The sequence below is a fragment of the Galleria mellonella genome, unplaced genomic scaffold, assembly GCF_026898425.1.
Source record: "Galleria mellonella isolate WM207_F2 unplaced genomic scaffold, CSIRO_AGI_GalMel_v1 utg78, whole genome shotgun sequence".
Taxonomy (NCBI): domain Eukaryota; kingdom Metazoa; phylum Arthropoda; class Insecta; order Lepidoptera; family Pyralidae; genus Galleria; species Galleria mellonella.
Window position 1 is genome coordinate 2,933,015 of NW_026442151.1, and position 16,352 is coordinate 2,949,366.

At 32.1% G+C, this 16,352-nt stretch overlaps 1 protein-coding gene across 1 annotated transcript in view; it reads right to left on the reverse strand.

The window, feature by feature from the left end:
- LOC113517298 (ecdysone receptor) overlaps window positions 1-16,352 on the reverse strand; it is a 315,053-nt gene that overhangs the window by 260,128 nt on the left and 38,573 nt on the right. Inside the window, exon 3 of the mRNA XM_052901561.1 lies at window positions 1,033-1,091. The gene's annotated coding sequence lies outside the window, so the exon portion shown is untranslated. The remainder of the gene's footprint in view (window positions 1-1,032; window positions 1,092-16,352) is intronic.

Consider the following 16,352-nt stretch of genomic DNA (forward strand, 5'->3'; position numbering starts at 1 on the left):
GATGTTATCAAAAAAATATTTGCAGGAACTAGAAACTGAAATCAGGTTTTTAACTAATATACATATAATAAAATTAGATAGCATCAAAAGATCGAACACTTAAAATTATTATACATTGATAATTTAAGATTTTTCTTCGTGGGAAAAGAGTTTTCAACCATTCATCTATCGATAAGAAATTCCGTAAAAACGATTCTTAATGGTTAATATTGTAGACTCTCGTTTCTTTGATGAATTATTATCAATTCCATGTGTTTGAATATATTTTTATTTATTTTTTTATTCAAATATGTGTACATGGCGGACTTAATGCTAAAAGCACTCTCTCCCAGTCAACTATAGGGAAGTGTCAGAATACTCGAATGCGGTACTACTAATTATTGATATACATATTAAATTTGTTTGTTTATATATAAATAACCAATATATTTACACATATATGACATATACTATATTATACACGAAATTGAGAATAATATAAAACATAATATTGTATTTTATAATATAATGAATCATGATTCAATCACTGCGGGCTATTGGGTTTTGTTTGTTGTAATACAAAGCAAATCAATAATCAAATAAATCAGCCGGCCGCGGCGCGCAGTCAAGCTGGTGTTCGCGTTACAATTGCTCATGATTAAGAGTCACGAATTGATCCCGAAACTTGTCGAGCTTTCTCAATGTAATTACACGTAAATTAAACCGGTAGTTATTACATTAAAACATAAAATATGCCAATCATTGTGGACGATGATCCAACTATTGCAGCCTATAGGTTTGTGACTAACTAATATGTTTGCTGTAAAAAAAATACAAATCATTGTGAACCATAACCATAAAGAATTATGGTTCTATTTGCTGTAACGAAATATAGCAAATACAAAAATAAAATTACCTATAATTATGGACTTGACTGAATAAGCACAGATCATAGGACTATAGTCAAATATTTTCGTCTACAATAATTTATATTTTTTTTACAATATTTAGTCATTGTGAAGTTATTTTATTACGAATATGAACACAACTTACCGTTAATCAAGGCGAATCCGTCTGAAGCGTTGGTGGAGATCGTCAATATAACACTGTATCTGTGAACAAAAATTACTTGGTTTATTAAAATGGTTTTGGGTTACAGAAGAGTGTTATTTGTATTACTTACCGAGTAATATATTACACAATACTTATGCCTGATATATTTATTATCTGGTTATGTAAATAATTTTTGAAGTAAAAGAATTATTTACACAAAACGAGTGTGTAAATATTAATGATGATGTACAATTCAAATGCTTTAAGTAGGGTCAAGTGGTTACCAGTTGATTTTTTTTACTCATCATCAAAAAATATTTTTTTAAAACCATCAAGTATCGTCGAGTACAACATTTTTAAAGATCCTTACCAAAAACTTATTCTGGACCGATTTCAATAATTGTTTTGATTTATTATCCACAGGATTTACTCTTATTGATGTTGGTACTCTACTCTCTATTGTATGACAACAATATCTAATCTTTCTTATGAAACGGTATGTAATGAAAGAACACATTGAAAGATTGATTTATGAGGTAAACTTTAAAGATAAATAACCAATAGCAAATTACGAATAATGCAAGTATAACACGAAGAAGATTTATCCCAATATCTTTGGAAATATGCCCAGAGTAGATTTTTACTTTGTCATTGCCAATCCCTGACTACTTGAAATATGTGATTGGCAAAATCCTCTCTGTCACATTCACTTGATATTTAGATAGAATAATATTTTGTTTAAAACATATATTGTATTAATATCAAAATTTTCAAAATATCCAAAAACAAGGTCTTATTATATGAAAAATAAGAGAAAAACAACATTATATTAAAATAGAAGTATTACGTTTACTGTTTACGATCCAAGGACAATAACCTGACATAATAACAAAAATATTCTACCGGTAGTACTTTTTATACAGTTCTACAATTCATCGATCTTTTTTTATTTTGTTTTTACTTTTACAAATAATAATAAGTGACTACAGATTCAGGCATAAGGAGTGTTATGTTCATCATAATCGCAACAGTCCACAAATATCTTTGGATAGTCCATTAGCGATTAAATATATTTGTAGTATTTATTTATTTTATTTTTTAATTATTATAATCCCAAAATAATATACTGATATCAATCTTAACAAAATGAATATGTGATCATAATAGTTGAATGATATCATCACATTCCGTTTCATATTCACAATTAAGTAAGCTAAGATCGTAATATAAAAAATGTCCTGAATTTACAATTTCTTTCTAAAAAAAACTTTTTTCTTTTTAATCAGCTTCGCAAGAAACCGATTAAAAATTAGTTTCGTAATTAAGTAAATTCGAAGTTTTCAAAGTATGCCCAAACATTTTCGGGATCATTACTAAATCCTTTCAAAGGTATGGAAGAAAAATGTATAAAAAAATATTTTCTATCTACATTTTTAGTGGAAAATGAAACTCTAGTCGATCAACATCCATCTTTATCAGTCACCCTAAAAATTCCGAGAAACGAAAATGGAACAAACTTTATCTAATATTTTCATGTCAAGTTCAGTCTCGGAATTCGGACAGTCATCTGTTTTTTTTTTCTTATTTTTAAACGAATACCGGAAACTTTATTTTTAAAAATTCTTAATTAAATTCAATTAAAATGAAAAAGAAAAAAAATTATCTACAACGAACGGCAAACAAGTTCACGACATTTGGTGAAAATTGTTAACTGTTACAAACAACAACAAGTATTATCAAAATCAGTTTAGGAGCGTTGAAGCTGTCGCATAAAATACGTACAAAAAAAAATATGAATACAGTATAACAATCATTGTACCAACACATACGTAGCTTAACTGGAAGAGAATGTTACTGGAATTAAATGCATCTTTTGTACCATATTTAGTAAATCAAGTTATTTAAATAAATAAATAAATAAAAGTCTTACAAAAAATCAGTGAAAATTATCTCTTAAGCGACTTCGAAGTCAATAATATACAAATATAAAATAAAGTTCACGTTTCCACATAGAATAGAAATTAGATCAATTACGAATTAAAACTTATTATACGAGTACATATTACGAAGGATGAGCAGCAGCGTTCCTTTTAAAATATCTCCAAAGCCTAACTGCGGTTGCCAATCCGCCTGCTAAGCGTGGCAGCTACTGACAAAACGCCACAAGGCCTATGTTCAACAGAGGACAGTTAACGGCTGATATAATAACAATGACATTTGTTAATCTCTATTTCTATATTAAAATTATTAATGCAATTCTAAAAAGTTAATGGTATCCAAAATTAATTATTCAATGTACCTAACATCAGTTATAAAATTTCCCTAATCCTGTTTCAGACGAAAGTAATGTACTTATGTCCAATCAGGGAGCAACTGACTTTATTATGCTAATTACTAACTTCGTGACTGCCAATGTCATTAATAAATTAACACTTGCAAGTCAATTACCTTCTAAATACTGCTTGTACAATGAATTGTCATATATACTCGATTTAATTTAGTTTATTGAATGTTGAAGTAGGCATAACAGTCTTCGTATCAGTTGGATGAATATGCGAATATTGCTTTGCTCAATTTTAAAGATATTTTGTATTGCTTTTAACTGGGACTTTGTTCACGTGACCGTGTCATACAGTACGTGTATTTTTCATAATAATTGGTTAAGATGTCAAAGTGCTAACAGGTTACAAACAAACAAACTCACTTTCACATTTATCATATTAGTAAGCATGCTTTTGAGGATTAAAGACTATGCCCATACGTCGTAAGCATCCTTTCTAGCAGAATCGAGAGAACCTTGGTCGTCCGTATACACTTGATTGTTTAAAACATCCCAATAAATCTGAATCTTCGCAAAGATATGAGTACAGTTTGATACTAAGAACAAATACATTAGCAAATTGGAAAACTTTATATTAATGACTCATACTTTACTCCCGAGGACATCTTTGGGAAATACATAGCAACTCGTTACTCGCATCAGACTGAGTGTGCTGAGATTTATTGCTGTCGTTATGGGCACGATGACAACTTTATGTGCTGAGGTGGAGAGGTGCCAGTCATATCATGTAAACACGTGTTGGTATTTATTACTGAATATAAAAAAAAAAAACTTAAGATGAGGTTAAAAAATTCGAAATTAAATTTTCTATGCAATTTTTTTTATGTAACTTAGAATGACAAGAAAGCTAATAGCCCACCTGATGGAAAGTGGTAACCGTCGCCTATAGACATGAGCATTACCATGGATATAACAGAGAATATTGTTTCGCCCATGATACCCCCATGCGTTCCTTTCCTGAGGACTCAGGTGCTATTCCTCTGTAAATTCACTGCCATATTCCATCCTTCAAAACGAAACACAACCATGCAAACAACTGCTTCATGGTAGAAACAAGATTGGGACAGAGGTGCCCAAGCAAACGACTTTTGTACAAAATCTCCCTCTGGTAAATATTAATGCGATGAAAAATATGTGATATAATATTATAGTTAATAAAAAATACTGGTAGGTATATGGTGCTGGGATGGATCGCTAGTGCAAATATATAATACGTAAATAAGGCATAGCAACGTTGTATTTTGTATTAAGCAATAGATAAACCCACTCAAACTTCCTGATACGGAACTTGAAATTATATTGAACATGACTGTCGTCCATTTAACTTTATTTATTAGTTATTAGTATAAGTAGGTCAAATCTCGCAAATAACTTTGATCCACTTCTCGTTTGAATTTGATTAAAATTTGAAATAAACAGAAATACTTGTTATATAAATATATTTACATATAACTACGCCTAATTTGGAAAACTGATTAAGCCAAATGAGAATACAAACTGTGAAATTTATAATTTATATCTAATAATCAAAGAAAAAAAAATTAAAATAAATATTAAACATATAATTAAATATATCATAGTGACCAAACCAGATTAAAAGTATAAGTCCCTACAACTAGCATCCATTCCCGAGTATGATGGGGATATGTATGAACTGAATAATTTTGCAATTTGATAATACTAAAAGTTGTACAGTATATGCATTTAGAAGACGGTTGTAAAATACGATGCAAACAAAATATCAGCACAATAATTGCATTAAAAACTCGGATAGATAAACGATAAAATCTTTACTAATGTTATAAATGTGGAAGTGAGTTCGTTTGTTTGTTACCTTAAAGCGTGTTAATGGATTAACCATTTACTATCAAATTTGGTATATGAGATAGAGAAAGATATAGGATACTTTTTATCTCAGTCAGTAAACATACTCGTATCTCAGTCACGTGGACAAAGCCGCCAGTAAAATCTAGTTTCATATAAAACTGTACTGTACTGTAGGCAGATACTAATCAAATTCAAGAATGCACTTAATATGCACCCAGTAAATTAGTTTCTTTAAAAATAAATGCGTATTTCAAGGCGTAGAAATAATGTTTTATTGGCAGAGCTTTGCACTCTGGACGCAATTAACGCTTGGCATTCAGAGCACTTACTTTCCTCTGTCATTAATCTAAAGATGCGTTTGCATGAAGTGTGAGGTCAGCGTAGAGCAATATTTTATTTTTATTTTTAATGAATGATAATAGGATGGTAACCCCGACTGTGCTATCAGTATACGCTGGCGGGGCACCAGTGAGACCCAATTATAGATGAGAATGAAAAAGCGGGTCAGTTAACCCATTGTAATGAATACACCTGGCATTAGCCGGAATACAGCTAGTAATAGATATCACTGGAACTTCAAACTAAGTATAGACAATTCCTTTTTTAATTCTTCATGCAAACAGAGAACTTTTAATAAGCATTTAATCAATTTTAATAGGATAGCCCAAATGGATGAACCTATTTCAAATCTGTTTGTATAATTATGTATAATAATAACAAATTTTAGCTAAATTGGAGTAGGTCTTGTTTACAACAAAAAATATTAAAAGTAATATTTATAATTTCATACTAAAACTTGGCGAAATAGTAGGAGAGGTAAAACTCAGATGCCAGCAACTCGCCTCTATCTAGTTGACATTAAATCAGCGCGAGTCGCTGACCGCTCGCAAGTTGCAGTATTCAGGTATGTGGTGCGTATTTACAATTTATACTATTTCTGTTTCATTAGTTAAGACATAATTCGATACATTTCAATTGATATTCAACTTTTTATGAGATATAATACAATGTTTTTCTAAATTTTACATTTCTTTTATAATTTTACTTAGAATATACACGATAGATAATAATTTCGTTGCAATCTCTGATATAAGTAATGTTATTAATAATATAAAAGTAAATTTTCTTTTAAATTCTCCTGCATCAATTATTTTCAATTCTCATAATAATAATAAAAAATAAAATTATTTTAGATTTATACAGTTGAAATGTATTTTAGGCTAATCAATAGCATACAATGTAATATTTTCTTAAGTTTTTTTTTATATTTTAAATATACATGACAGATAATAACTTCGTTGCAATCTCTAATAAGAGTAATGTTATAAAACACGTGAAAAAATCTAAATGTTTTTAAATTCACGTGCATTGATATTTTCAAGCTAATCAAATAATAATAAATAATAAGGTGCTACTTAATTATTGGCACTCGCTTTAGTAGGATATATATGAAGCGACGACCACAAATGTGTTGCAGTGGATGGCAAATTCCTTGTGGCAGTCTATGTGGAAGGTCTATGATCAACAGTGGACAGTTAACGGCGTATATAATGATATATATGTACATATAATATTGATGCTATTTTTCTAGACTACGTTATACGTGGTTTGTAAATGCGCGACCTGCACTCTAGCCTTTCCTTTTTATATTCTTAGCAAAGCAACTTTTGTACTGGACTTAAGATTTTGTATCTGCACTCTCGCCTTCTTTGCATATTTCGTAGCTAGCTAAGTTCGCGCAGTGAACTCGCCTGTGCCAGTTATCAGATTTTGTTTTGTTCGTTGCAACTTTTTTTTTATCTCAATTATCCGGTTTGCGTTTAGTTTTTGCTAATTATTTCACTTTAGTATGCGGCATCTTCTACTTGACTGTAAAAATGAAACAATTTTTTTGCTGGCATAATTTATATTTATGCCGTAAAATTGTATGTTAGAATTTGTTAATAAATATAAACTGAGTGCGTTAAGAAATTATTACATTAATTGAGTATTTTTTTTTTGTTAATGATAACTTAATTGTAAGTTACATTATCAATTCGGTATACATATTTTCTGATAATAAATGTAAATTTGAATATAACTATAACCTACTAAAGTATTTAATAAGCATTCGAGGAAATAAAGATTGTGAAATTGGAGAGTTAACTAGCTATGCTTTCGACTTTGTTCGCATGACCTAGATGTATTGATAAATTTGTCAAATACAAAACACCATTCCACATGACACAAATACTATAATGATTTTAATGATGATTAGTTTTATGACCTTAAGGCGCCAAGAGGTAATAAATAAACAAACAATTGCAATCCATATTGAGAGAGATATATACTTATCAGCCACTTCAGAGTTCAAAGATATAAAAAACACAATTTTTACGTTTCTAATAATAATAATTTTCTAATGAAAAGAAGTAAAATGAGAGGCTTTTCTGTCAAGATTCCTTAATTAGAAATCCATCATCGTGTTGTAATTCGAGTTTCGTTACTTATAGTATGCTTCAAAAGATATTAATGAAAATGAAAACAAACGAATCAGTGACCCTGTAATATCCGAATGATTAATTGATCGAACTTATCGATTATCACTAATTTATAATTCTAATTCTGAGACAATTTTGACAAAATTTGATTTGGCTTTTTATAATAGATTATATCGGTAACTTATATCTACAGACATGAATATTGAATAGCAACATGGACACCCTTCATATGTTGACATTCTTGAGGCCTACGGTATTATACCTCCGTCTAAGTACCTTGTAATTTCACTGTCATTTTTAAATATTATATAAGAACGGTTGCTTTACGACAAAAATACGGGCGTAGTAGAGAAAGAACGCATGCAGACGAATTTTGTATAAAGTCTCTCTCTGATAATCTTATTAATATTATAAAATGGTAACTAGACGATGGCTGTACATTGGAGATATGTAAGAAAAAATAATATGAGGGATTTTAATGAAAGCAATAGAAGCCAAAATAATAATTTACATAAATTTTGTCTGTATGTATGTTTGTTCGGATATCATGCAAAAACTACTACACCAAATTGGATGCAGTTTTCACAGTTAAGACCTGAAGGTCTAACTTAGTATGTTTCATCTTCAGACGCCATTTAGAACTGGTTCATTTAATTGATTTTCCTACTTCTGAAATAAAGGTGTACGAAGTAGTGGGTAAAAACCTAGTATTAAATCCTAAGCCGTTAACTGTCCACTGTTGAAAATAGGTCTCCTCCTATTGGGGAGTTTTGCTAATAGTTGCCAATCTTGGCTGGCGGGTTGACAACCGCAATTAGACTTTGGTGATGTTTTAAGAGAGATGCTGCTGCTCATCCCTCGACCATTAAGTTCCCTTAGTTGCCTCCTACGATACCCACAGAAAAGGAAGAGGTGGCCAATTCTATACCGGGACCATTCGGCAATTAGTATTAACATAAACCAGGAATAACGTCTCAAGAATGTTTAAATACGAGATGATGATTCTTAATTAGCGCTTGCCCTTTATATTATAGTGCAATACAAGGAGGGCGGCCAAAGGGCATTCGGCGGATGTACGGGTGTGCTCCGATATAATTCTGTAACGGGCCGCGCACAGCGTCAGAGATGCCGGGTTTTATTTCGAAACTCGATACATAAATGTCTCTTTGATGTTATTTCAATTTCAACTGACATTCATCGAATCGCAAAGTCGTTTGTAAATAAACGTTTGTGTTCCCTATACAGTTTATTTAGATTCAAACTCGAAATGTGAGATGAAACCTTTCAAATGATCCCATTGGGGTGTACAAAATCTGTTTAATTTCGTGCCATAAAAGCATAACACGGGCCTTTAATAAATTTGCCATTATGTTTTTTTCTTTATGTTATATAGGAAATTGAAGTCGTTAGGATCCTTTTAAAAGAGTTTTATAAGTAAAACAATTTTTTTTTCTATGTTAAGTAATCAAATTAGTTTGGGAGGGTCAAATATTTTAGTAATTTGACGACCCAAATCGATTTCTCTCCGTATACCTTAAGACCTTGTTGTAACCTAAGATAGATGGGAGGGGGGAAGGGATTGCTAGTAATGGGTTTTAATATCATCATTACATATATGTACGTGGACCGCCACGTGGTTCCCTCTGAAAATTATCCTGAATAATTTTTGAATTTATCACGACGGGCTAATTGACCTAATTTCATTTTCTCCAATTATCAGCTACTGGTACTTCGTTAGTATATAGCAATAGCGATGGTGGGGCTACCATTTAATTTTCACACATGAAAAAAAACCTAAGATATACTCTTACACCTATGACTGTATACAATTACTGTCTGTGCCTTTTTATATATTGTATTAAGAAAAATAACAATTTGTTTTCTCTCTTCTTTGTGGCTGTATTGTAAAAAAATATTTCTCTTTAAAATAAAACAATATGTTTAAACAAAAATTATTTGCTAAAAACCTTTCTGCTTTATAATATTACATCACGCCTAAATTAATATTACAAAGAGGATAGATTTGACTTCTTGCGAGTGATTGAATGAATAACCTCAAAAGGTATTTTACTGCTTTTAATTATATTATTATAATTATCAGCGAATAACATGCGCTGTGTTTTTTTTTTAAATCTGTACTAAACCGGATCGTGTCCACCTATATACTGATATATTTAGTACGTGGCTTGTTACATATGCGGTAATAAATCGTGACATTACGTGTGAACTCTAACGCAACGTGAGCCGGACCGCGGCCGTGATCTCGCGCCGATGCTTTAAATGGGCTGTCATTATGGCGGCCCTGGCTGGTGATCACAATTGCGACCGCATATAAATCACCAGTGTTCTCCGTGGCGATACTGCACGGCGTGGTTTATCACGCCGTGCCTGTCCACAACGCACATCAAGCCATAACGAAGAGCGCCTTAAACGCTAAATATTAAATTCCATCGCAAAATGCGTCATTCATTGCACCGCGCTACGAAACCGAATAAATTACTTGCACGCCGTACAATTTTCAGCTCGTATTTTAAATTGAAGACATCAATCATCGTTGAAGTTCTTTTTTCTCGTGTCGTCGCCGCTGTATATTTTCTGTTGTAGGTACAAAAGAAAATATCCTCTTTGTAATCATAAAAATAAATTGAATCTACGTTGGCAGAATCCGAAGTAAAAAGGATAGTTTGACTGAAACAGGGCCTTTATCAGTGTAGGGCGGGTAAGAATAGGTAGCCGGGAGCGATGCGCCATTCTCTTGTCCTAAGCAGTATACCACCCACTTTTTCATACTTACGCACACAAAAGTGTTCAAGCTCGAGTGAGGGAATTAGTAGAACGAAAGGATAAAACGTTTGATCCTGGCCTGGCCTTCAACTTTTTTCAACTGTATATAATTTTTAAAGAAACTTTCATTAACTCGTTCTTTGTGATATAATCTATCTCGTGCTTTTATCTGAGCAGCAACAAACTTTTTATTCAGGAATAAATAGCTGAAACGTTTTTACGAATAGACATAGGTATTTGTTTTTATTAATAATTTTATCAATGCTTAATTATCATATTATGTTTTAAAAAGATAAAATATTATAATTTCATTTAAAAAGAACTATTGTTATTGTAAATACTCGTAATAAAACAAGAGGTTTTGATACGAAGTTCACTATCAGTTTTGTTAATATATTTACAAAAGGTACAAGTACATAAATGCAATGTTTTGTAATCAAGTGTCAGAAAAACCTGAATTTCATGGCTTACGCTAGTTACTGATTGTTAATTAGAATTAATTTGTTAAATTCCGCTACCATTAGTATGATTCTAGAACTTCTACTCAATCTTTAGATGTTGGTAGTCGCAAGCATACTAATAGTAAACAAAATAATTAAAATTGACTAACCAGTGATATAGTCGTCTAAGCCCCGGCATAGAGTTTATTGTCGAGGTATGGGCAGCAGCGTCCCTCTAGGGGGAAAGGGATTGTTAGCAATGGAGTTTGACAGCCCCTATGCTAGCAAAATAATATAATTTTTATATAATATAATTTTTATCAGGTCGACCTCCACGTGGTTCCCCTGGAAACCATCGTGAACAATTCTTGTTGAATTAGTCACAATGGGCTAACTGATCTGCTTCATCCTCGTCTATCGTCCTTCACTGGTGCCCTGCCGGTGTATACCGGCGGCGCGGATAGGGTTACGATTCCATTATTACCCATAAAAAAGCAGCGTCCCTCTTAAAATATCACTAAAAGCCAAACTGTGGTTCCTAACTCGCCTGTCAAGCATGGCAACTACAGACAAGACCCCCCTTATGGGAGGAGCCTAAATAACATCTAGATCAGTAAAATATTTACGATAGCTAAACCTTAAAAAATATGTTAAAAATGTACCGTACGAAGTCGAAGCGTGATACTCGTATTATATTCTATATGCTAATATAATATTTATATATGCCCAATGTTGCGTGTCGACGCTCCAAATGATCGTCCTTAAGGAAACACTCGATCCAGAACTATTTAGTTGTCCTCGCTAGGGAAATCAAACTGTATTCGCTTATCTCATCTCATTAGGTCGGCATCGGCGGATTGTGAGGACAAGGGCACCGAATCATATCCTCTTGGGGGATTGTAGTCGTATATGTACACTATTGATACGCCTAGAAACATTAATGTATTCGGACATACACCCCGTGTTGAAAATTTTAAATCTAAACGTTACGATCAAGATGAACGCCTTGTTAATCGAAGATAAGAATAAGTAAAGAATTACTGAATTACTGTATAATACGTAGATATAAAAAAATAGTCATCCTATTGGTTCCTTCATGAAAAGTTTAAAATCATCTTTCCAATGTTGCATGATGATTACTGTTATTATTGTATATTTCAAATATAGATACAATAATTTAAAAATTATGTAAATACTTTTATTGTTTAGACACTACTGCCCACTCACTATTTCCTTTGCAACTGTGTAAGGTTGACTGGAAGAAATCTCTATTAGAAATAAGTCATCTTTGCTTACATTGTTTCTATTTGTTATTATTACTGTATATTTTAGTGCAATAAAAATATAATTTAATACACAGAAAATAAAAGAATAATACTATTCATAAGCTCAGGGATAACCCACTTCTAAATTTCTCCGAATGTATTATATATTATACAATAACTCTTGAGTCGTGATTTTTAACGGATTCTTAATTCTGAAAAAGCTTTTGTTCGTATAGATATTTACTTGTTATCGATATTAACTTGTTGCCAATTTTTTGTTAACTGATTAGTGTACTAAGCTGAAAGATTTTCCTTCTTGGATATACCTGATTACTTCACCAAAAATATCTATGGGGCTAGATCTTCGCACTGATATTATGCTTTCTGACACCTATTGGTCCTCATCTTTATTTAAGTTATTTACTGTCCTTTTCTGCCATACGGAACATTTTTGTGCTACCATATTCAATATTGTAAGTGAAAAATTTGTTTTAAGATCCTATTGTATGTATATTATCTGTGTCTATGTAGTTGTAGCAAAAGTGTTGTATGGCGAAATATATTACAAATATTACAACTCGCTATTTCAAAGAATTTATACTAAATATCAATGATTGTAATATTCACCAGCTTTAGATAGTGAATGAAAAAAATATTTCAGTAAATTTTGGTATAAGATTCCTTTACTTTCGATTATTGGAATATCATCTAAATGCGGTGACAAAGTCGGTGAATGCTTGACTGCGGCTCAGGAATCCCAGGAACGTGGAGAACAATAAGTAGGCGCATTTGATTGATCATTCGGTATTCGAATGAATGAAAACAATCGAAATATTATTTGAAAATTTTAATGATTCGTTTGAATATTATTCAATGTCTAAATACCCAATAAATTATACATTGGATGATTCTATTGTTTTTTCCACTAATGAACTAATAAAATCCTTGATTATGTTTACAATGAAAATTTAACTAGCAACTTTTTTTAATGCATATTTCAATTAGAGAATCATTCGAATACTCCAATTATATTTTTGTAAATAATCACTAACTTAAAAACATTTTTAATACTACTTTGCAATTTAGAATGTGACGAAATGATTCGACGAGATTTAAACCGCAATATCTCTCATCTGTCTGGACCGAGTAAATTCCCAATTATAACTGAGAAGGAATACTATAATTTGACTGTCGACAATTTGGCTCAAAAAGACTTCTAAAGCCACTCACCATAACGACTTACAATGAAACTGAGTGTAGTTGCAAATGCAGACAAAAATTACATCCAGCTAAGCTTGCTTCTCTAACCATATAAAAAAACACATTTAGTTTAAATTAAAAGCATAAAAATGGCCAGTATTTTCTAGTTCAGTGTGGATCCAGTTTAAACAAAACGTTCATCCATCCAATTCAATTACTAAAGAAAACAGCAATGGCGCAGCGAAAGTTCTACTTTCTTATTCAAATAACCCTTTGCGGAGCGAGGGAACAAAGGCAAGCTATTCATTAAAATAATCCACTGCAAGTTGTTCAATGCAAGTGAGGGTCATAATACCATTCCGTGCTCTGGCTATGCTTAGTTAGTAATGCCACATTTGAGAAAAGTAGTCATACTATATGACTGAATATTTTTTATGTAGACTTGGAGTAAGGAAGGATCATCCAGGTCTGAGAGTAAGACATATTAGGCTATAATGTTTCATATATCAAAAAAGTATCTATAAGATTGACTCAAGCGAAAATATGCAATTTTTTTTTGGAATTTTTGCTTTGTGGAGACTGGTTCTTAGTATTCTAAAATAATTATATCCTTATACTAATCGTGGATTCTACTTTTGAAATCTTAAGCATTATTTCTTATAAACACTTGTCACTGAAAATTCTTAAATGTACATATTTTCATTTCTCTCTCAAACGATTCCTCCTCAGCATACCCTAAAAACATTAAAGTATTGACAATTATATTGATATATAAGTAAACAAGAACCACTAAGAATAAACTCGTCACCCTTATCAAATAGTGAGCATGAGATTCCCCACAAGAGTGTGCTTTTTAACATATTAAAAATGAATAATTTACTAAACACTGATAATATTCAGCTATTTTTATTAAGTATATTTCTCTAAGTTCATTTAATATCCGATATCATAGCTTTATAACATTAAAATACCGACCTATAAAGTTTCTTCTTATAGATATACCTAATCATAGGAGAATTCCTCTATATTTTACCATAAGAAATTATAAAAACATTAATATCGAGTGATCATAAAAATTTTAAATTGAATATTACTAAGTATAAGATGTGTAAAATACATTTTCGCGAGAAATCAAAATAATCTTCTATTCCTCCAATTAATTATACAAATTACACAAATTCCATACGAATATCAAACCTACCGTAATAAATTCGTGAAATTAATCATAATTAAGTCGATTAACAACTTCATAACACATATAGGCACATGTTACTTCACGTGGTATGAATTTGTATTTCATTTCACACGTTGATTAGATGAAATCACATATCAACGAGTTTAAATTAAACTTTTGACTGCCATTCCTCACTTCAGTATCTACGCACGCGTATGTAACATATATTAGTACAGTGGATTAGATAACAGGTCATTATTATATTATTTCGGATAAATAGTAAATTTATGAAACCGAACAACTTTAATCAAGAGAAAAATATGAGATCAAACACTGTTGTTTTACAAACACTACATACATTAATCACTGCTTCACAACACCAATACAAAATGCCGATCCCGTACAAATCAGGAGGGCACAATCTATCTCAAAATGTTTGTCCTTATCATACATTTCTCGTGGATATAGTAAGAAGCCTTTAAGTGAATTTAATGGTCGAGGGATGGGCAGCAGCGTCAGTCTTAAAACAAGACCAAAGGTTAACTGCGATTGCCCACCCACCTGCCAAGCGTGGCAACTATTGAGAAAACTCTCCTTATCGGGAAGGCCTATGTTCAGCAATGGACAGTTATAATAATAAATAATAATCTTTCACTGATATCCTGCCAACTTATTCCAATAGCGCAGGCGAGATTACCATTCCATTTTTGTCTAACAAAAAAGAAAAAAACCTACTTATGTGAGTTAGTGTCTGTTTCTGGGCCATAATTCATTCTGGGCGTTCGCCGTGTCGGTCCCGGCATAGAATGGGCCGCCCCTTTCTTTCCCGTGGATGTCGTAAGATACGACTAAGGGAACTTATGGTCGAGGGATGGGCAGAACAAAATAAACGAGATATCCCGAAGGATAAGCAAGCTGAAGTGGCAATGGGCTGGTCACATACTGGTAGCTCGAAGAACTGACAACCGATGGGGAAGAAAGGTACTTGAGTGGCGACCACGTACGAGTAAACGCAGTGTAGGACGACCCCCTATTAGATGGAGTGACGACCTGAAATGCGTTGCAGGAAGTCAGTGTATGCAGGTGTCTCAGGACCGTTCTTTATGGCAGTCTATGGGGAAGGCTTATGTCCAGCAGTGGATAGATAATGACTGAAATGACGATGATGAAACGTTCTTTACTTGATGACTATTTTATCTTTAGTAGACTCTACTCGCTCTTCTTGCTCGTTTTCCGCACAATCTTCTCTTTTGTTTATACATAAATATATTTTATACTTTTCTTATAGGGCCTCTTTAAAATTCTTATGTAATACTAAAATTACAGGAACAGAAATGCGTGAGAAATACCATAAGTATCAAAGTGTAATCCGGAATAGCCACGGTACTGCTGCACTCTCTATCAGGTAGGCTGTAAAGTTGTTTGCATTCTAAGCATAAAAAAAAACACTAGTAACAAAATATCAACTGAGGATTTGGCAAATTTGCCAAACCTCAGTTGATATACTCTTTGATTATACGGGACTCATAACTTCCAGTCCTATCTACAACATGCAAGTTATGAAATTAAGCTCAACGTATAATGGTTCGCTTGACGCTCAAGTTAGCGAACACGAGCTTTCAAAATGGTAAATTAAGACGACATGAGACTTCATTTTCTTGGCTAAATTCTTGGTTACTGTTAACAAGAAAGTAGATAGTAAACATTTTCTTTGCTAATTGGATACCTAAGAAATGTACATAGCAGTTATTTAAAAATTTAAAACGTAGATGTTTTAGATTTTTTAAAAAGTATCTAGTTGAGTAGATA